Below are 21,329 nucleotides of genomic sequence, written 5' to 3'. Positions count from 1 at the left end.
GCCTGGTGGCCGCGCAGGACAGAAAGCTGCTGGAGCTGGTGCAGCGCCAGCGGCTGGAGCTGGCCTCGGAGTTCCGGCAGCTGAGCCGCGCTGTGGACGGCGAGCAGGAGGCCGTCCTGGCGAGGCTGCTCCAGGAGGAGCAGGACATCCAGGAGCAGCTGGGCGCCAACGTCACCGCCTTCTCAGACCACATCTGCGAGCTGCGGGGCCTCCCGCACGAGGTGACGGAGAAGCGTGCTGCCTGGAGCCAGGCTGCTGAGCGGCATCGGGGGCGTCCTGGGCAGGGGCGAGCGTCTGAGGCTCCCCGACGTCTGCTCCTTGCAGCTGAGGCGGGAAGGCTGCAGCCTCGCCTCGCCGCACTCGGCTCTGCAGAAAATCATTCAGACGTTCCGGGAGGACGTGACACCCTGGACCCCGAGACGGCGCATCCCAACCTGCTCGTGTCCGAGGACAGAAAGTCGGTGACATTTGTGAGGAGCAGGCAGCTCTTTCCCCCAAGCGCGCAGAGATTCTGCCCGGAGCCCGCTGCGCTGGGCTGGTGGGGCTTCGCCAGCTGCGAGCAGTACTGGGAGGGGCGGGTGGGCGGGGCCGCATGGGCCGTGGGCGTCTGCGCAGACTCTGCTCCCAGGAGCGTGGGCCGCGGGCGTCTGCGCAGACTCCGCTCCTAGGAGCGTGGGCCGTGGGCGTCTGCGCAGACTCCGCCCCCCAGGAGCGTGGGCCGCGGGCGTCTGCGTAGACTCCGCCCCCCAGGAGCGTGGGCCGTGGGCGTCTGCGCAGACTCCGCTCCCAGGAGCGTGGGCCGTGGGCGCTTGCGCAGACTCCGACCCCAGGACCGGCGCGGGGCCTCCGGAGAGACACAGCCGCCCCCAGGCTGCGGGGCTGCGCTGAGGGGAATGTGAGGCCCGCGGGCCGGGGAGCGCCGTTCCGCTGGAGCTGAAGGAGGAGGCTGCCGGGAGCGGTGTGTATCTGGACTGTGAGTTGGGCGCGGTTTCCTTCTGCAGTTGGAAGGACGGGTCCCGCACATCCACTCTTTAACCGATAAATTTTCTGAGGTCCTAAAGCCCTCTTTCTGTATCGGGTGCGAAGGATAATCAGTGATTTTGCTTCCTTTTCTTCCTGAAATTTGTGGACAGTAGGTAAAATATTTACACCTGTTCGTACATCTAGCATCGAGACATTATTTTTTAATGCTTATTTTACTTAAAGCCGTGAAGAAACTTTCTCATTTTGTTTTTCCGTTTTGGTGGTGGTGGTGTCGTTTCCATAGCAGTAGAGATGTTGCCGGAACTAACAGGGACGCGGAGATTAACTGTAAAGTGTTTCTGGAATTCTAACGTTGGAGCCTGTAAAACTATAATTTCACAGCTTCAATAAATGTGTGAACATTTGCATATTTCCTATAACCACACATTTACCTGTTCATAAACACATTACAAGTTCCAGGTTGGGAGAGAAGACACAGCTGTGCGGAGACAATTCTGAGAGGGCCTCTTGCTTGGGGTCGAAAAACTGCCTGATCCAGACTGTTTCCCAGGATGTTTTTATTATGGGAAACAGCCTTGAAAGATAGAGGTGGTGTCTCCATCCAGACTTTAGGACTCGCCTTTCTCTCTTCCTTTTCCGCACACCTGGGAAAGATGATGGGAAAGCCTGAGAGCGCCTCATTTGGTGCAGGGGGCAATGTCAAAACAAGTGAGACCCCAGTAGTGCCAGAAACCTGACACCAGCCCCACACAGTAACCACCAAAACAAACAAACAAACAAACAAAAACCCAAGCTAGTCTCCTTTCTCTCTCAAGTTATCTGGGGTCTACTCGGATAACCACCGTTCTCTCCCCATAAACCTTATTGTATGAGTAGTAAACATTTTCATATGCCTCTGCTATGTGTGGCATCGTTGGATGCCTGACACTGAACCAAATTCTGAGTGGGGATCCACCGTGGCAGTGCAACCTGGTCCTAACATTTGGCATTCCGAGCAGGCTTTTGGTGATGTTCACCACCATCCATTTTCAGGGTGCTTCTCCTCTGTTTTTTGTGTTTGTTTTTGGCTTCTGACTGGCTCTGATGCCCCAAACAAGCGTGCGTTTTGAGCGTTTATACTTTTACTTGCGAATCAGCTCACCCTTAAGGGGGTCCTTAAAAAAAAAAAAAAAGTGAGACAGAGAGAAGAAAGAAACCTGGGGAGGATACAAAACTAGAACAGAGATCCACAATTTGACCTAATTGGAAATCCACAATTTACTAAAAGAATCGATAGAACAAAAAAGTTAAAAGGGGGAGGTTCTCTTTTGTGCCTCCCTAAGCTAGATGCTAATTTGGTAGGATCCCACTAAATGTAAACATGGTACCTCCGGTAATGTTAGTCTGTTACTGAAGATAAAATGGACATCAAAGAGGTATGTCTCATCTTAACCACTGGAACTGTGGTTTTGCCTAAATTCCCCATGGTCATAGCACATGGTGTCATAAATGTCCAAGAGAAGGCATGGATAATCTGACCCACTGAGAAATAAATTGAAATCAAATCAAGCCATTGGCACTTACACATTGGGTTCATGAAATAGGACGTTATAGGTGTCTCCACCTCCAGTTAACAATAGATAATAAGACTAAATGTTAATTAAAACAAGGCATTCAAGATTTGAAATCCATTATGCATGATCTATTTAGTGGAAAGATTAATTATTCCCACTGCTTCTCTGTTTTACTTAAATTTCACCTCTTCTTTAACTTGAAAAGAATGGATTGCATCTCACAGTGAGTTACTACAACCCAAATGCTGTGTTCTCATCCAGTGTTGTCTAATTACTGATCTATCCAAGCAGCGACTGGTAAATATCTGGCCATTACAGATTTGGCCAGTATGTTCTGTTCAGGGCTTATTTCAACAGCTTCCCAGCTATAATTTTCCTTCACCTCCAGAGGGAAACCAGGCAATCCCAAGTACATCAACAGCCTTGCCCTGGCAGGCAGTGTGTGAAGGCAAGATTTTTACTTCATCCAACTTATTCTAGGAGAACTATTATGATTTACATTGATGACATCCTTCTTCAGAGATTCATTTGAACACTCAACCTTGGTTGATTTCCTGATAGTTACTTGGCATACTGAGAGCACCTCTATCCCTAACACTGTCAAGAAATAGCTATTGACCCTCTCAAAACCCACAACATGAAAACAAACCCAACATCTTCTAGGCCTTTTGGGATTCTGGAAGCAACATATTCCTTAAATTTCACTTAAGGCCATTTTTTTCTGTTACTTGCAAATCAGCCCACCTTTAATGATGCCCCTTCTAACGAAGCTGTCTAGCAACTAAGTTGGATTTCTTTGGGTACTTCTATTAGTGCCCCAGAAATATCTTCTCTGTAGGGGCTTTAGCAATTTCCTCCTGCTTCCTGGAGACTCTGGACCACCATGACCACCATAGGTTTCCCCTGGGCTCCTGTGCTGACCTGCTTAGATTTGTGTCATTGCCATTGCCAGTCACATGCTGGAATTTATTGGACATAGACACTCTCACAGTGGCAGAGACTGTAACCCTCCCTACCCAGCTCCCCACAATGCCTTGAATTATGGGCCGAGAACCCCACCAGGTCACCACAGCTACCTAGACCTCCTTACTACCAGATGGAGCCAAACTCGAGCCCTCTGGCATATTGCCCCTGGGGGAGGGGTGGTCTTCACTGTTCTCAGTCTCTTGCCAGATGCCATGGTGCAAAGGAAGTACATATAAGTGCATCATGTATTTGTTTATGTTTTTGAACTATCACAAGATAGTTTTTGTCTCTCTTTTTATATAATCACCTATGTATTAGTCTGCTTGGTCTGCCATAACAGAATATCATAAACTGGGGGGCTGAAACAATAAAGCTTTATTTTATCATAGTTCTGGAAGCTAAAAGATCCCAGATCGAGGTCCAACAGTGTCAGTTTTTGGAGATAGCTCTCTTCCTGGCTTGTAGGCGGCTGCCTGTCTTCTCACTATGTCCTCACATGCTAGAGAGGAAGAGAGAGCTACCTGGTGTCTCTTCTAAGGACACTAATCCTATCAGTTTAGGGCACATTTTTTTTTCTTAAAGATTTATTGATTGATTGATTGATTGCTATGTTGGGTCTTCATTTCTGTGCTAGGGCTTTCTCTAGTTGCGGCAAGCGGGGGCCACTCTTCATCACGGTGCACAGGCCTCTCACTATCGCGGCCTCTCTTGTTGCGGAGCACAGGCTCCAGACGCACAGGCTCAGTAGTTGTGGCTCACGGGCCCAGTTGCTCCACGGCATGTGGGATCCTCCCAGACCAGGGCTCGAACCACTGTCCCCTACACTAGCAGGCAGATTCTCAACCACTGCGCCACCAGGGAAGCCCAGGGCACATTTTTAATATTACCTTTAACCTTAGTTACCTCCTAAAGGCTCTATCTCCAAATACAGTAATACTGAGGTTTAGGGCCTCAGTATATGAATTTGGGGTGGAGTGACATAATTCTGTCCCTAGCAACCTATGACATTTTCTCATTCCCCATTTCTCTTGGGAAAGATGTGGGTATTTATTAGAAATCTTGTGCAATTCTAGATAAAACCCTTTGTAAGAAATAAAAGAATACATTACTGGTTCTTCAAAATATACCACAAATGTAATCTGTCACATTTGGCTTTATGTTGAAGAAGCAGTAAATACTTAAAAAGTATAGATAATGTAATCTATGTAGGTGAATATGAAAAAGAATCTCTAGATATATTTAAGTATAAAAAGCCATGTACAGAACGCTACACATAGCATGCTCATACTATAAAAGTAAAGAAACAAAAAAGAATTTCTATTCTTGCATATGTGTACATGAATAGAATGTTTCTGAAAAATAACAGAAGAAACTTAATAATGGTAATGCTGGGACGGTGCTAGGAGGCCTGGGCGTCTGAGGTGAGAGAACAGTTTGCTTTTTGGTGTACCCTACTTCCACGTGAATTTTTGCTACATTTATCTATATTTTTCCCTTCAGAAATTCACAACAAATAAATCTGATGTTCACTGGAAAATTGCTAGAATCCAGGTTTTAGTTTTGCCTGCTTAAAGAAAGACCTTTATCTTATTCCTTGAATGGACGGCCATCCCCATGAAGGAAGTCCTCAAACCATATGGTATCTCTGTTCTGTGGACTGTCAGTCTGCTGGCCGAGACTCTACGTGGGATCTGAGCATCCAGGCTTCTAGCTCAGTGCCTCACATCACAGTGAGATTTTATGTAAGGGCTGCTGGATGAATAATTAAATGAGATGTCTTGCTGGGATTGGTGAATCATCAGCCTCAGTGTGAATGAAGTTACCAGGAGCCATGGTAGAACATATCAGAGTTCTCAGTCTATCTCAACTGAGAGGTTCTGCTGTTGAGCACGTAGGGAAACCTGGATCTGCTCCCAGCCCCATGCTGCCCCCTTGAATGGCATGCAGTGTGATGGAGGATGTAACTGTCTGGTGGGCCCTCTTCATCCTGGGAAACGTGGGGTGAAGATCCAAAGATGTCAACTGAGAAGAGAGCCAGGAAAGAAACCTGGGAATCACACACATCTGACAGGGCTGAGAGGGAAAGGTAACCTGTTAAACAGACTGAGAAAGTGCAGTCTGAGCCCAAGGTGCAGGATACAACACATATACTCAAAAATCAGTTGTATTTCTATATTCTGGCAATCAACAACCCTAAAAAGTAATTACGATAATTCCAGTTATAGTAGCCTTAAAAAGAAAAAAGTACTTAGGAATAAATTTAGCCATGGTGGTTTTAAGATTTATACATTGAAAACTATAAACCATTGCTGAATGAAATTATAGAAGACCTGAATTAATGGAAAGATATCTCATGTTCATGGATTGGAAGCCTTCATATGAAGGTAGTAATGCTACCCAAAGCAATATACAGATTCAATGCAATCCTTATCAAAACCCCAGTGGTCTTTTTTTTTTTTCCAGAAGTGGAAAAGCTGATCTTAGAATTTATAAGCTATTACAAGAGATGCCTAATAGCCAAAACAGTGTTGAAAAAGAAGAACAAAATAGGAAGCAAGCACAGAGTAAAGATGTTATTGGTTAAATTTGACTAGGCTCTGATGCTGTAACAAGTGAACACTGACATCTCAATGGCTTGGCCCACAAAATTTATGTTTTGCTCTTTTGATATCCAGTACTGGAGCTGTGACTGCACTGAGTGAGTCTGAGATCCATATTCTCTGATCTCGTGACACCACCATCACAGAGCTGTTGCAGCAGAACTCAGGAGAGTAGCAGGTCTGGTTTCCAGAGCATACAGTGACTTGCTCCCAGTATTCCAGCATGGAAAGTAACTGCACAGTGGAGAAGCATGCAAATACTACCTTAGTCAGGAGACCATCAGGAATACATCATGTTGATAGCAGGTACCCTTGGTATGTGATAAAAACAGCACTTCATCTCTGTGGTCTTCTTCTCAAAATTCATAGCCCTAATCTTACCATAAGAACATAGAACAAACTGAAATTGAGGGACATTCTACAAAAACCTGGCCAGTATTCCTCTACACTGTCGGGGGACATCTGAGGACCTGTCACAGACCAGAGGAGCCCAAGGTTATATGACACCCAAATGAAATGTGATATCATAGATGGGATCCTGGAACAACAAAAAAAGGACATTAAGGAAAAACAAATGAAATCTGAATGAAATACGGAGTTCAGTTACTAATGTATCAATGGTTGTGAAAAATGTACTACAGTAATGTGGGGAAACTGGGTATGGAGGACTCAGCCCTTTGTATCTATGGGATTTGCATCCACAGATTCAACCAACTGTGGATCAAAAATATTTTTTAAAAATTCCAGATAGTTCCAAAAAGCAAAGCTTGAATTTGCCATACCCAGTAACGATTTACATAGCATTTACATTGTATGAAGTATTGTAAGTAATCTACGGGTGATTTAAAGTATACAGGAGGATGTGCATAGGTTATAGTATGCCATATTATATAAAGGACTTGAGATCTGTGGATTTTTGTATCCTCGAGGGTGTTGGAGCCAGTCTCCCTGCAGATACCAAGGAATGTCTGTATATATGAGAGCTCTCTCTAGTATGCATGCAACTTTGCTGTAAATCTAAAACTATGATAAAACAACAAAGTTATTTAAATACTATATGAAAGAGCGACACCGTGATGGTCCGCGGCTCTTACGTGCGAGGCAGGAAACAACACACATCATGTCTACACTCATTTTACTGGCTAGTTCTAGTGACACGACACCACTTGTTTGCAATGTGGCTGGGATCATTGGGAGCCACCTTGCAGGCAGGCTACTATATCCTTGAAAGAAAAGAAAGAAAGAAGAAAAGAAGGAAGAAGGCAGCCTGTGGGGGGTCCCAGGCGTGGAGGACCTGAGGCCTCTTGGCCATAAGTGGCGTCAACTTGCCATGCATGTGAGTGAACCCCTTTGGAAGTGAATCCTTCAGTCCCAGGCAGCCTTCACGGGACGGCAGCCGCAGCCAACATCTGCACTGAAACCTCAGGAGAGACCCAGAGCCAGAAACAACTAGCCAAGCCACTCCCAACTTCCTGACTCCTAACATGGTGACTGGCTTCCCCCTAGAGAGACTAGTCAACAGAAAGCAAGAGGGAGGGCTTCCCTGGTGGCGCAGCGGTTGAGAATCTGCCTGCCAATGCAGGGGGCACGGGTTCGAGCCCTGGTCTGGGAAGATCCCACATGCCGCGGGGCAGCTGGGCCCATGAGCCGCAATTACTGAGCTTGCACGTCTGGAGCCTGTGCTCCGCAACAAGAGAGGCCGCGATAGTGAGAGGCCTGCGCACCGCGATGAAGAGTGGCCCCCGCTTGCCACAACTAGAGAAAGCCCTCACACAGAAATGAAAACCCAACACAGCCATAAATAAATAAATAAATAAATAAAAATAAAATGACTAAAAAAAAAAAAAATTTTTTTTTTTTAAAAAGAGGGAAGCTGAAGCCCTGTTCTGCCAGTTTTTCCCAGAGCACAGAGGGCTTTTTTTATTTTAGCTCTCCACCTGAACTCCTTTCAGGAGGTGTTGAAAGTCAGCAGCTGCAGCAGCACAGGATTTAATCCTTGTAGGAGGAGATGGCAAGTGCCAATGGAAAATGCCAACTTGTAGTTGACAGCTGGCCCCTGGGGGCAGCAGAGAGGGGCAGGAAGTAGACAAGGTGAAAAATGGCCTTCGTGAGTCTCAGATGGTGGGCAAGAAACGCTGCTGTACTACCTTTAAGTCAAAAAATGAGGATCGGGGTCTTTATCAAGTGCAAAGGAAATCCTGTGAAGCATTATGACATGATATAATAATATTTGAATTTTGAAAGGCTGACAATTCAGGAAACAGGTCTTTTGATGTCTTTAAGAGATCCAAGAAGTCGTGCATGGTGAGCAGTTAAATACAGGTGCGAGTTAGAGAATCCTCAACAGATTTTGTTAAAGTTGTGGTTTCTAAACCTTTTTTTTTTTTGGTTTTTTAACATCTTAATTGGAGTGTGATTGCTTTACAATGGTGTATTAGTTTCTGCTGTACAACAAAATAAATCAGCTATACAACAAAATGAATCAGCTATACATTTACATATATCCCCATATCTCCTGCCTGTTGCGTCTCGCTCCCAACTTCCCTATCCCACCCCTCTAGGTGGTCACAATGCACTGAGCTGATCTCCCTGTGCTATGCGGCTGCTTCCCACTATCTGTTTTACATTTGGTAGTGTATATATGTCCATGCCACTCTCTCACTTCATCCCAGCTTACCCTTCCCCCTCCGCGTGTCCTCAAGTCCATGCTCTAAGTCTGTGTCTTTTTTTTTTTAATGTAAGATCTTTACAAAGATATCTTATTACTCTTTTTTTTTTTAAATTTTTATTTATTTATTTATTTATGGCTGTGTTGGGTCCTCGTTTCTGTGCGAGGGCCCTCTCTAGTTGTGGCAAGCGGGGGCCTCTCACTATCGCGGCCTCTCTTGTTGCGGAGCACAGGCTCCAGATGTGCAGGCTCAGCAATTGTGGCTCACGGGCCCAGGTGCTCCGCGGCATGCAGGATCCTCCCAGACCAGGGCTCGAACCCGTGTCCCCTGCATTGGCAGGCAGATTCCCAACCACTGTGCCACCAGGGAAGCCCACGTCTGCGTCTTTATACCTGTCCTGCCGCTAGGTTCTTCAGAACCAATTTTTTTTTTTTTTTAGATTCCATATATATATGTGTTAGCATATGGTATTTGTTTTTCTCCTTCTGACTTACTTCAACCTGTATGACAGACTCTAGATCCATCCACCTCACTACAAATAAGTCAGTTTTGTTTCCTTTTATGGCTGAGTAATATTCCATTGTATATATGTGCCACATCTTCTTTATCCATTCATCTGTCGATGGACACTTAGGTTGCTTCCATGTCCTGGCTATTGTAAATAAAGCTGCAATGAACATTGTGGTACATGACTCATTCTGAATTATGGTTTTCTCAGGGTATATACCCAGTAGTGGGATTGCTGGGTTATATGGCAGTTTTATTTTTAGTTTTTTTAAGGAACCTCTATACTATTCTCCATAGTGGCTGTATCAATTTACATTCCCACCAATAGTGCAAGAGGGTTCCCTTTTCTCCACACCCTCTCCAGCATTTATTGTTTGTAGATTTTTTGATGATGGCCATTCTGACTGGGGTGAGGTGATACCTCATTGTAGTTTTGATTTGCATTTCTCTAATGCTTAGTGATGTTGAGCATCCTTTCATGTGTTTGTTGGCAATCTGTATATCTTCTTTGGAGAAATGTCTGTTTAGGTCTTCTGCCCATGTTTGGATTGGGTTGTTTCTTTTTTTGATATTGAGCTGCATGAGCTGCTTGTAAATTTTGGAGATTAATCCTTTGTCAGTTGCTTCATTTGCAGATATTTTGTCGTATTCTGAGGATTGTCTTTTCATCTTGTTTATGTTTTCCTTTGCTGTGCAAAGGCTTTTAAGTCTCATTAGGTCCCATTTGTTTATTTTGGTTTTTATTTCCATTCCTCTAGGAGGTGGGTCAAAAAGGATCTTGCTGTGATTTATGTCGTAGAGTGTTCTGCCTATGTTTTCCTCTAAGAGCTTTATAGTGTCTAGCCTTACGTTTAGGTCTTTAATCCATTTTGAGTTTACTTTTGTGTATGGTGTTAGGGAGTGTTCTAATTTCATTCTTTTACATGTAGCTGTCCAGTTTTCCCAGCACCACTTATTGAAGAGGCTGTATTTTCTCCATTGTATATTCTTGCCTCCTTTATCAAAAATGAGGTGACCATCTGTGCCTGGGTTTATCTCTAGGCTTTCTATCCTGTTCCATTGATCTATATTTCTGTTTTTGTGCCAGTACCATACTGTCTTGATTACTGTAGGTTTTTAGTATAGTCTAAAGTCAGGGAGCCTGATTCCTCCAGCTCTGGTGTTCTTTCTCAAGATTGCTTTGGCTATTCGGGTTCTTTTGTGTTTCCATACAAATTGTGGAATTTTTTGTTCTACTTCTGTGAAAAATGCTGTTGGTAGTTTGATAGGGATTGCAATGAATCTGTAGATTGCTTTGGGTGGTATAGTCATTTTCACAATGTTGATTCTTCCAATCCAAGAACATGGTATATCTCTCCATCTGTCTGTATTATGTTTAATTTCTTTCATCAGTGTCTTACAGTTTTCTGCATACAGGTCTTTTGTCTCCTTAGGTAGGTTTATTCCTAGGTATTTTATTCTTTTTGTCGCAGTGGTAAATGGGAGTGTTTCCTTAATTTCTCTTTCAGATTTTTCATCATTAGTGTATAGGAATGCAAGAGATTTCGGTGCATCAATTTTGTATCCTGCTACTTTACCAAATTCATTGATTAGCTCTAGTAGTTTTCTGGTAGCATCTTTAGGATTCTCTATGTGTAGTATCATGTAATCTGCAAACAGTGACAGCTTTGCTTCTTCTTTTCCGATTTGGATTCCTTTTATTTCTGTTTCTTCTCTGCTGTGGCTAAAACTTCTCAAACTACGTTGAATAATAGTGGTGAGAGTGGGCAACCTTGTCTTGTTCCTGATCTTAGTGGAAATGGTTTCAGTTTTTCACCATTGAGGACGATGTTGGCCGTGGGCTTGTCATATATGGCCTTTACTATGTTGAGTAAAGTTCCCTCTATGCCTACTTTCTGGAGGGTTTTTATCATAAATGGGTGTTGAATTTTGTTGAAAGCTTTTTCTGCATCTATTGAGATGATCATATGGTTTTTCTCCTTCAATTTGTTAATGTGGTGTATCACATTGATTGATTTCCATATATTGAAGAATCCTTGCATTCCTGGGATAAACCCCACTTGATCACGGTGTATGATCATTTTAATGTGCTGTTGGATTCTGTTTGCTAGTATTTTGTTGAGGATTTTTGCATCTATATTCATCAGTGATATTGGCCTGTAGTTTTCTTTCTTTGCGACATCTTCATCTGGTTTTGGTGTCAGGGTGATGGTGGTCTTGTCGAATGAGTTTGGGAGTGCTCCTCCCTCTGCTGTATTTTGGAGGATAGGTGTTAGCTCTTCTCTAAATGTTTGATAGAATTCACCTCTGAAGCCATCTGGTCCTAGGCTTTTGTTTGTTGGAAGATTTTTAATCACATTCTCAATTTAAGTGCTTGTGATTGGTCTGTTTATATTTTCTATTTCTTCCTGCTTCAGACTTGGAAAGTTGTGCTTTTCTAAGAATTTGTTCATTTCTTCCAGATTGTCAATTTTATTGGCATATAATGGCTTCTAGTAATCTCTCATGATCCTTTGTATTTCTACAGTGTCCGTTGCTACTTCTCCTTTTTTATTTCTAATTCTATTGATTTGAGTCTTCTTCCTTTTTTTCTTAATGAGTCTGGCTAATGGTTTATCAATTTTGTTTATGTTCTCAAAGAACCAGCTTTTAGTTTTATTGATCTTTGCTACTGTTTTCTTCATTTCTTATTCATTTATTTCTGATCTGATCTTTATGATTTCTTTCCTTCTGCTAACTTTGGGGTATTTTTGTTCTTCTTTCTCTAATTGCTTTAGGTGTAAGGTTAGGTTGTTCATTTGAGATATTTTTTGTTTCTTGAGGTAGGATTGTGTTGCTATAAACTTCCCTCTTAGAACTGCTTTTGCTGCATCCCATAGGTTTGGGGTCGTCGTGTTTTCATTGTCATTTGTTTCTAGGTATATTTGATTTCCTGTTTGATTTCTTCAGTGATCTCTTGGTTATTTATTAGTGTATTTTTTAACTTCCATGTGTTTGTGTTTTTTACAGATTTTTTCCTGTAATTGATATCTAGTCTCATAGCGCTGTGGTCGGAAAAGATATTTGATACGATTTCAATTTTCTTAAATTTACCAAGGCTTGATTTGTGACCCAGGATATTATCTATCCTGGAGAATGTTCCATGAGCACTTGAGAAGAAAGTGTATTCTGTTGTTTTTGGGTGGAATGTGCTATAAATATCAATTAAGTCCATCTTGTTTAACGTGTCATTTAAAGCTTGTGTTTCCTTATTTATTTTCATTTTGGATTATCAGTCCATTGGTGAAAGTGGGGTGTTAAAGTCCCCTACTGTGATTGTGTTACTGTCGATTTCCCCTTTTATGGCTGTTAGCATTTGCCTTATGTATTGAGGTGCTCCTATATTGGGTACATAAATATTTACAATTGTTATATCTTCTTCTTGGATTGATCCCTTGGTCATTATGTAGTATCTTTTTTTGTCTCTTGTAATAGTCTTTATTTTAAAGGCTATTTTGTCTGATATGAGAATTGCTACTCCAGCTTTCTTTTGATTTCCATTTGCATGGAATCTCTTTTTCCATCCCCTCACTTTCGGTCTGTATGTGTCCCTAGGTCTGAAGTGGGTCTCTTGTAGACAGCATGTATATGGGTCTTGTATTTGTGTTCATTCAACAAATCTATGTCTTTTGGTTGGAGCATTTAATCCATTTACATTTAAGATAGATATCGATATGTATGTTCTTATTACCATTTTCTTAATTGTTTTGGGTTTGTTATTGTAGGTGTTTTCCTTCTCTTGTGTTTCCTGCCTAGAGAAGTTCCTTTAGCATTTGTTGTAGAGCTGGTTTGGTGGTGCTGAATTCTCGTAGCTTGTGCTTGTCTGTAGAGGTTTTAATTTCTCTGTCGAATCTGAATGAGATCCTTGCTGGGTAGAGTAATCTTGGTTGTAGGTTTTTCCCCTTCATCACTTTAAATATGTCCTGCCACTCCCTTCTGGCTTGCAGAGTTTCTGCTGAAAGATTAGCTGTTAACCTTATGGGGATTCCCTTGTATGTTATTTGTTGTTTTTCTCTTGCTGCTTTTAATATTTTTTCTTTGTGTTTACTTTTTGATAGTTTGATTAATATGTGTCTTGGCATCTTTCTCCTTGGATTTATCCTGTATGGGACTTTCTGTGCTTCCTGGACTTGATTGACTATTTCCTTTCCCATATTAGGGAAGTTTTCAACTATAATCTCTTCAAATATTTTCTCAGTCCCTTTCTTTTTTCTCTTCTTCTTCTTGGACCCCTGTAATTCGAATGTTGGTGCGATTAATGTTGTTCCGGAGGTCTCTGAGACTGTCCTCAATTCTTTTCATTCTTTTTTCTTTATTCTAGTCTGCGGTAGTTATTTCCACTATTTTATCTTCTAGGTCACTTATCCGTTCTTCTGCCTCAGTTATTCTGCTATTGATTCCTTCTAGAGAATTTTTAATTTCATTTATTGTGTTGTTCATCATTGTTTGTTTGCTCTTTAGTTCTTTTAGGTCCTTGTTAAACATTTCTTGTATTTTCTCCATTCTGTTTCCACAATTTTGGATTATCTTTACTGTGATTACTCTGAATTCTTTTTCAGGTAGACTGCCTATTTCCTCTTCATTTGTTTGGTCTGGTGGGTTTTTACCTTGCTCGTTCATCTGCTGTGTGCTTCTCTGTCTTCTCACCTTGCTTAACTTACTGTGTTTGGGGTCTCCTTTTCACAGGCTGCAGGTTCTCGTTGTTTTTAGTGTCTGCCCCCAATGGCTAAGGTTGGTTCAGTGGGTTGTGTAGGCTTCCTGGTGGAGCAGACTGGTGCCTGTGTTCTGGTAGATGAGGCTTGATCTTGTCTTTCTGGTGGGTAGGACCACATCTGGTGGTGTGTTTTGGGGTGCCTGTGACTTTATTATGATTTTAGGTACCCTCTCTGCTAATGGGTGGGGTTGTGTTCCTGTCTTGCCAGTTGTTTTGCACAGCGTGTCCAGCACTGTAGCTTGCTGGTTGTTGAGTCGAGCTGGGTCTTAGTGTTGAGATGGAGATCTCTTGAAGAGCTTTCACCATTTGATATTACATGGAGCTGGGAGGTCTCTGGTGGACCAATGTCCTGAACTCAGCTCTCCCACCTCAGAGGCACAGGCCTAACACCCAGCCAGAGCACCAAGACCCTGTCAGCCACAAGGCTCAGAAGAAAAGGGAGAATAAAAGAAGGAAAGAACCAAACAAAGAAACAAAGAAAAAAATAAAATAAAGTTATTAAAATAAAAAATAAAAAAGTTATTAAAAATAAAAAAATTGAAAAGTAATTTAAAAAAGAAAAAAAAAAAAAGAAGAGAGCAACCAAACCAAAAAACAAATCCACCAATGATAACAAGCACTAAAATCTATACAAAAAAAAAAAAATGGACAGACAGAAACCTAGGACAAATGGTAAAAACAAAGTTATACAGACCAAATCACACAAAGAAGCATACACATGCACACTCACAAAAAGAGAAAAAGGAAAAAAATATATATATATTTATGTATTTTAAAAAAAAGGAAGAGAGCAACTAAAATCAATAAACAAATCTACCAATGATAATGAACTCTAAATACTAAACTAAGATAAACATAAAACAAGAAAAATATTAGGTGCAGAAAGCAAACCCCAAGTCTACAGTTATTCCCAAAGTCCACCGCCTCAATTTTGGGCTTATTCGTTGTCTATTCTGGTATTCCACAGATGCATGGTACATCCAGTTGACTGTGGAGATTCAATCCACTGCTCCTGAGGCTGCTGGGAGAGATTTCCCTTTCTCTTCTTTGTTTGCACAGCTCCTGGGGTTCAGCTTTGATTTTGGCTCTGCCTCTGCATGTTGGTCGCCTGAGGGCATCTGTCCTTCATTCAGACAGGAGGGGGTTAAAGGAGCAGCTGATTCGGGGGCTCTGGCTCACTCAGGCGGGGGGAGGAAGGGGTTCGAATACAGGGCGAGCCTGCAGCGGCAGAGGCTGTGTGACGTTGCACCAGCCTGATGCGTGCCCTGAGTTCTCCCGGGGAAGTTGTCCCTGGATCACGGGACCCTGGCAGTGGCGGGCTGCACAGGCCCCCAGGAGGGGAGGTGTGGAGAGTGACCTGTGCTTGCACACAGGCTTCTTGGTGGCGGCAGCAGCAGCCTTAGCGTCTCATGCCCGTCTCTGGGGTCTGCGCTGATCGCCGCGGCTCACGCCCGTCTCTGGAGCTCATTTAGGTTGTGCTCTGAATCCCCTCTCCTTGTGCACCCCGAAACAATGGTCTCTTTCCTCTTTGGCAGGTCCAGACCTTTTCCCGGACTCCCTCCCTGTGATCTGTGGTGCACTAGCCTCCTTCAGACTGTGTTCACGCAGCCAACCCCAGTCCTCTCCCTGGGATCTGACCTCTGAAGCCCGAGCCTCAGCTCCCAGCCCCGCCCGCCCCGGCGGGTGAGCAGACAAGCCTCTTGGGCTGGTGAGTGTTGGTCGGCACTGATCCTCTGTGCGGGAATCTCTCCGCTTTGCCCTCCGCACCCCTGTGGCTGCGCTGTCCTCCATGGCTCCAAAGCTTCCCCCCTGCCACCCCCCCGTCTCCACCAGTGAGGGGGCTTTCTAGTGTGTGGAAACCTTTCCTCCTTCACGGCTCCCTCCCACTGGTGCAGGTCCCGTCCCTATTTTTTTGTCTCTGTTTTTCATTTTTTCTTTTGCCCTACCCCGGTACGTGGGGAGTTTCTTGCCTTTTGGGAGGTCTGAGGTCTTCTGCCAGCGTTCAGTAGGTGTTCTGTAGGGCTTGTTCCACATGTAGATGTATTTGTGGAGAGGAAGGTGATCTCCACGTCTTATTCCTCCACCATCTTGAAGGTCTCCTCTAAACCTTTTGAATTGCTGGTGCCATCAGCTTCCCCTCTTTTTGTTTGTTCTTTTACTGTGGGATGAGTATTTGGTTTTAATTTAAATACTCTAAGATACAAAGTATGACTCATTCCCTATCACAGTTCATGTCACACAAGATACCTTAAGACAGGAACCCCGTCAGTATGATACTGAATCCTGAAAGGCTGGCCCTGCTTTGTAAGGTACAGTGTAATTCAACAGGATGGGGCCAGCCTACCTGCTAGATGCTAGTTAACCTAAAGAGTTCATTGTTATGCATTGAATCTTCCTTTGGACCCATTGCTTTTAAGAATTACCATCGTCTTCCCTACAAGACTACTTCAGAAGTTATCTGGCTTTTACCCTTACACCTCCTGTGTAAAAACTGAAACTGTTCTAAATTTATCAGTGATCTAGTTTCTCAGCCAAGGAATATTTTTTATCTATGTTGCTCTCTGAGACACTTTACAGTCTTGAGCTCTGGTTGCTCCAACTTGTTTTAGCAAGTTGCTCTTCCTCTCCTTCCCCTTCCTGCATATGCCTGCAAAGGCACGCAACAAACTTTTAATATGTAGTGTGAAACATATATATGTATGTGTGTATGTATGGGCACACACAGGCATGTCTATGTGCATTTATAGATATGCACACGTACATTATCTATAAATTCATCTAAAAATGCCTATATCTGTTTCCTGCAGAAGTGAGATTTAGAGGGAGCAGGTCTAAGTGTGCCATTTTGTTTTGTAAACCATTTTTAAAAAAACAAAACAACACTAAAATGTATTTACTTTCTTTGCAATTTGAAAACAACTTTTTAAAGAGAAAAAGCCAAGTTATTTTTGTTATTTTTGTTGCAGGAGAATGGCGTGAGAGAGGATGGTCATGTCCCAGGTCTCAGGTGAGTCCCTGGGATGGGCTGCCAAGTGAGGGTCCTTGGCTTCCTGCAGGAAATTATTCAAGAGCAAGCCATATTAAGTGAAAGCAGGTTTATTTAGAGAGATACATACTTCATAGGTAGAATGCAGTCCATCTCAGAAGGCAAGAACAGCCCTGGGAGATAAACATTTCAAAGACAGAATGCGGTCTGTCTCAGACGGTGTGAGCAGTCCCGAAATAATATACAGTGGTTAGTTTTTATGGGCTGGATAATTTCATATCTAATGAGTAGGAGGATTATTCCAACTATTTTGGGGAAGCGGGCATTTCCAGGAATTGGGGCACCATCCACTTTTTGGCCTTTTATGGTCAGCCTCTGAACTGTCATGGCACCTGTGGGTGTGTCATTTTGAAACCATGCAACTCAGATTGGGACTTGGACCCACGGGTCAGGACTTGAACCCAGCCAAAACCCAGATCAGGACTTGAACCCCATGTCTTTTAATTGAGATCACACACCTGGTCTCAGGACTTAATGAAGCTTAGGTTCTTGGTGTCTTGTTGCAGAAAGAATTCAGTGAGAGACCAAGCGAAGGTAAGAAGTGGATTTATTTAGAGTGATACCCATTCCAGAGACAGAATGTTGTCTGTCTCAAAAGGCAAGAACAACACTAGGAGAAACATACTCCCCAGACAGAGTGTGGGCCATCTCAGAAGGTGAGAGGCCCCAAAGTATGGGGTGGTTAGTTTTTATGGGCTAGGTAATTTCATGGACTAATGAGTGGGAGGACTATTCCAACTATTTTGGAGAAGGGGTTGGAGATTTCCAGGAATTGGACCACTGCCCACTTTTTGAGCTTTTATGGTCAGCCTTGGAACTGTCATGGCACCTGTGGTTGTGTCATTTAACATCTGCTAATGTATTACAATGAACATATAGTGAGGCCCAAGGTCCACTGGAAGTTAAATCTTTCACCATCTAGATGCCGAAAGCTCAGCTTCTCTGTATTGGTGCTGAATCCAATCTCAGAGACAGAGTTTTGGGTGAAGTAGAAAAGGAGAGCTTTATTACTTTGTGAGGCAAAGGGGGACAAAGCAGGCTCCTGCCTCGAAAATCTCCTGCCTCGAAAAACTATGTGTCCCCACTTGGAGAGGTTAGTGAGAAGTTTTATAGTAATGGATCAAAGAGCGTGTGATCAGCTCATGGACATTCTTCTGGTTGGTTGGTGGTGAGGTAAGTAGGAGTCGGCATCATCAACCTTCAGGTTCCAACTGGTCTGGGGTCTACATGCTTGTGGGCAGCATAGCATCGTTAATTGTTAACTTTTCCCACCTGGAGAGGGTTTCAGTATCTGCAAAACAGCTCAAAGATATTGTTGTGTGTATCCATTGAGGGGGAACCAGGACCTTGCACCAAGGCTGCACTGCTGTTTCTCTTGACTCTTTCTCCCTGGTCTCGCATCCCCTCCCTCCTCTAATTAACAACTGTTTGAATCTGCCGGTTGGAACTCAGGGAAGGTCATGGAGGCAGGTCATGGAGGCCCTGCTCAGTATCAATCTTGGACCTAGTTGGTTCTAACCAGTTTTTGTTATGTCCTCAGCAACTATGTCATTCTTTTTAAAGGTTGTACCCTATCCCATTCCCTCCTATTTCAATTTAGCACATGCTAATGTATCACAATGAGCATATAATGAGGCTCAAAGTCTACTGGAAGTCGAATCTTCAGCCATCTTGGGCCCAGTAGGTTCTAACCAGCTTTTGTTGTATGCTCAATGGCTATGTCATTCTTGTAAAAGTTGTGCCCTGCCCTCTTCCCTCCTGTCTCATTTTGATACAATTATTTTTAGAATAGTTAAAATATCCTGCTTAAAGATGACAATAAACAAAAGAAAGAGTTTTATTTTATGCAGATATTTTTTCTCTTTAAAAGATAAGTAAACTGAATAATTTTTAAAAGTCCTTGAAAGGAGAGGAAAGAAAATTGGGAGGGAATGAAGCCAAACTTTGTTGAATGAAGTATGAGTTGTACATACAGAGAAATACACAGGTCTCTGGTTAGTAAGCTGAAGTGGTGATCACTACACTGCTCTGCCTCAGTGCAAAAAGTGAGGCCAAACAAACCAAAGTGGAGCTCGGAGCAGAGAAGGGTTTATTGCAGGGCTAAGCAAGGAGAATGGGTGGCTTGTGCTCAAAAAACACGAAGTCCCTGATGGTTTTCCAGGAGAAGTTTTTATAGGCAAAATTTGGGGTGAGGGCTGCAGGGTGTGTGACTTTCTTTACATTGGTTGGTGGTGAGGTAACAGAGCAGTGCTCCAGGAATCTAGTGCTCAGCCCGAAGTTACCATCCTCCCCTTGGGTTGAGGCCTTAGTTCCTACAGAAGAACTGAAAGATATAGTTATGTATATTCCTTCAGGAGGAACCAGGACTGTGCACCCATGGCTGCACTTGTTTCTTTTTTTTTTTTTAATAAATTTATTTATTATTTATTTATTTATTTATTTGTGGCCGTGTTGGGTCTTCGTTGCTGCATGTGGACATTCTCTAGTTGTGGCGAGCAGGGGCTACTTTTCATTGCCATGCGCGGGCTTCTCATTGCAGTGGCTTCTCTTATTGTGGAGCATGGGCTCTAGGCATGTGGGCTTCAGTAGTTGTGGCTCGTGGGCTCAGTAGTTGTGGCTTACGGGCTCTAGAGCGTGCAGGCTTCAGTAGTTGTGGCTCACAGGCTTAGTTGCTCCACGGTATGTGGAATCTTCCCAGACTGGGGCTCAAACCCATGTCCTCTGCATTGGCAGGCAGATTCTTAACCACTGCACCACCAGGGAAGTCCCTGCACTACTGTTTCTTGACTGCTCCTCCTTTGTTTTAGCATTCTCTCACTTCTCTGATTAGCAGCTATTTGAGTCTGCCCTTTGGTACTTGGGGAAGGTCTAGGATGCTGAAGCCTTTTTTCCTACAAACAAGAAACGGGGGACACAGAAAGGATTTGTATCCAGGGAGATCCCACAGGGTCCTGCTTGATTTTGAAGGCATAAACCCATGAACCAGAAATTTTTCTTCATTTTTCAGTTGCAGGTCAGGAAACTATTTTTAATTTCATGTTATATAATTTGTGGCTTTAATAAATAGTTTAAAACTTCTCTCATATCCTAGTGCTTAAGAGCACATTTTGGAAGGCGCTTGGTTTTGTATTCTAACTACTACGATTAATTTACTAGCTGTATGTAGCTAATGTTACTCTCATTTCCTTAGTTCCCGTTTCCACATCTAAAAATGATACTTAATCCCATAAGGTTTTGGGGAAATCACTTTGCAGAGGCAGAACCCCTTCTTTTCTCCCTTCTTCTGTCCCGTCCTTACTAACAAGTGCACTTTAAATTAAACCTAGACAATTAAAAAAAAAGAAAGAGGGCTCAAACACTCTAAAAACAGAACGCCAAAAATTACAATATGAATAACAGTCATCTAAAGTCATATCACAGGAAAGAGTGTTTAACAGAAAACACAATTTTTAAAAATCAGATTGCAAGTTTAGAACTTTTTTTCATTTTTCAAAGCTAATATTATTAAAAGATTTTTCCAAATGCTGAAAAATAGGAAATATTTTTGTTTTGGTTTACTTATAGTATTTGAACTTTTCATGACACTTGTGGCTCAGTTTATACAAGTCATATTTAGTTAAGCATAACTATTTCTGTTATGAAATTCAAAAGCTTCCTTCCTTTGGAAGGAAGAAAATAGTGTGCAAACTGACCTACTAACACATCATCACAGGAAACATTACATTAAAAATAGAAAAACAGAAATGGTTATATACCAAAATATTCTTTGCTCTTAATACCAAGTTAAAGACTGAAGAATATTATATGGCCACTTCCATAGCAACTGCCACAAAACAGCTGATATAAGGTATTATGAGAACTTGCAAAAATAGAGTAATGTGATAATCCTGAAAGTGTACAGTCAGGAGATGGTGTAGGTAGTTCTTGTCGATTCTTAGTGTACAATCAGATGACAAATTTCCAGAGGAGGTTGATAGGACTTTTCTGCAGAGCAGCTGACAGGGGCCAGAGCCTCAAATTATCACCCACACTGTCTCTTACCAAGACTCATTGGAATCCAATTATATGATTTTATAGTAGGATGAGAGCTTAGATACAAAAAGAAGCTGGGACTAGAATCCAGTGTTCTTCCCTTGATCACTCTGGCCAGGTGGAAGCCAAGATTGGAAGGTGAAATATAGATCAGGAGTTTAGGGAGTGAAGTCATTTGTTGAAGTGAGAACAAAGGGAAGAAACAGAGGGTTGGAATTC

General features: G+C 42.8%; 1 long non-coding RNA gene across 12 annotated transcripts in view; it reads left to right on the top strand.

Annotated features, from left to right (window-relative positions):
* Nucleotides 1-725: 725 nt before the first annotated feature.
* The window catches only part of LOC137763953 (uncharacterized), a 298,397-nt gene continuing 277,793 nt past the window's right edge, over nt 726-21,329 (top strand). For 5 of the 12 annotated variants that reach the window (XR_011073886.1, XR_011073884.1, XR_011073885.1 and 2 more), the window contains exons 1-3: nt 733-958; nt 15,568-15,740; nt 16,999-17,039. This is a non-coding gene — a long non-coding RNA (uncharacterized lncRNA). Of the gene's footprint in view, nt 959-15,567; nt 15,741-16,998; nt 17,040-21,329 lie in introns of all 12 variants that reach the window. The other 7 variants (XR_011073876.1, XR_011073877.1, XR_011073879.1 and 4 more) reach the window with 6 other exon arrangements.

Source organism: Eschrichtius robustus, chromosome 4 (assembly GCF_028021215.1).
Source record: "Eschrichtius robustus isolate mEscRob2 chromosome 4, mEscRob2.pri, whole genome shotgun sequence".
In the NCBI taxonomy this organism is placed as follows: Eukaryota; Metazoa; Chordata; class Mammalia; order Artiodactyla; family Eschrichtiidae; genus Eschrichtius; species Eschrichtius robustus.
This window is presented reverse-complemented; position numbering and strand designations above follow the sequence as displayed.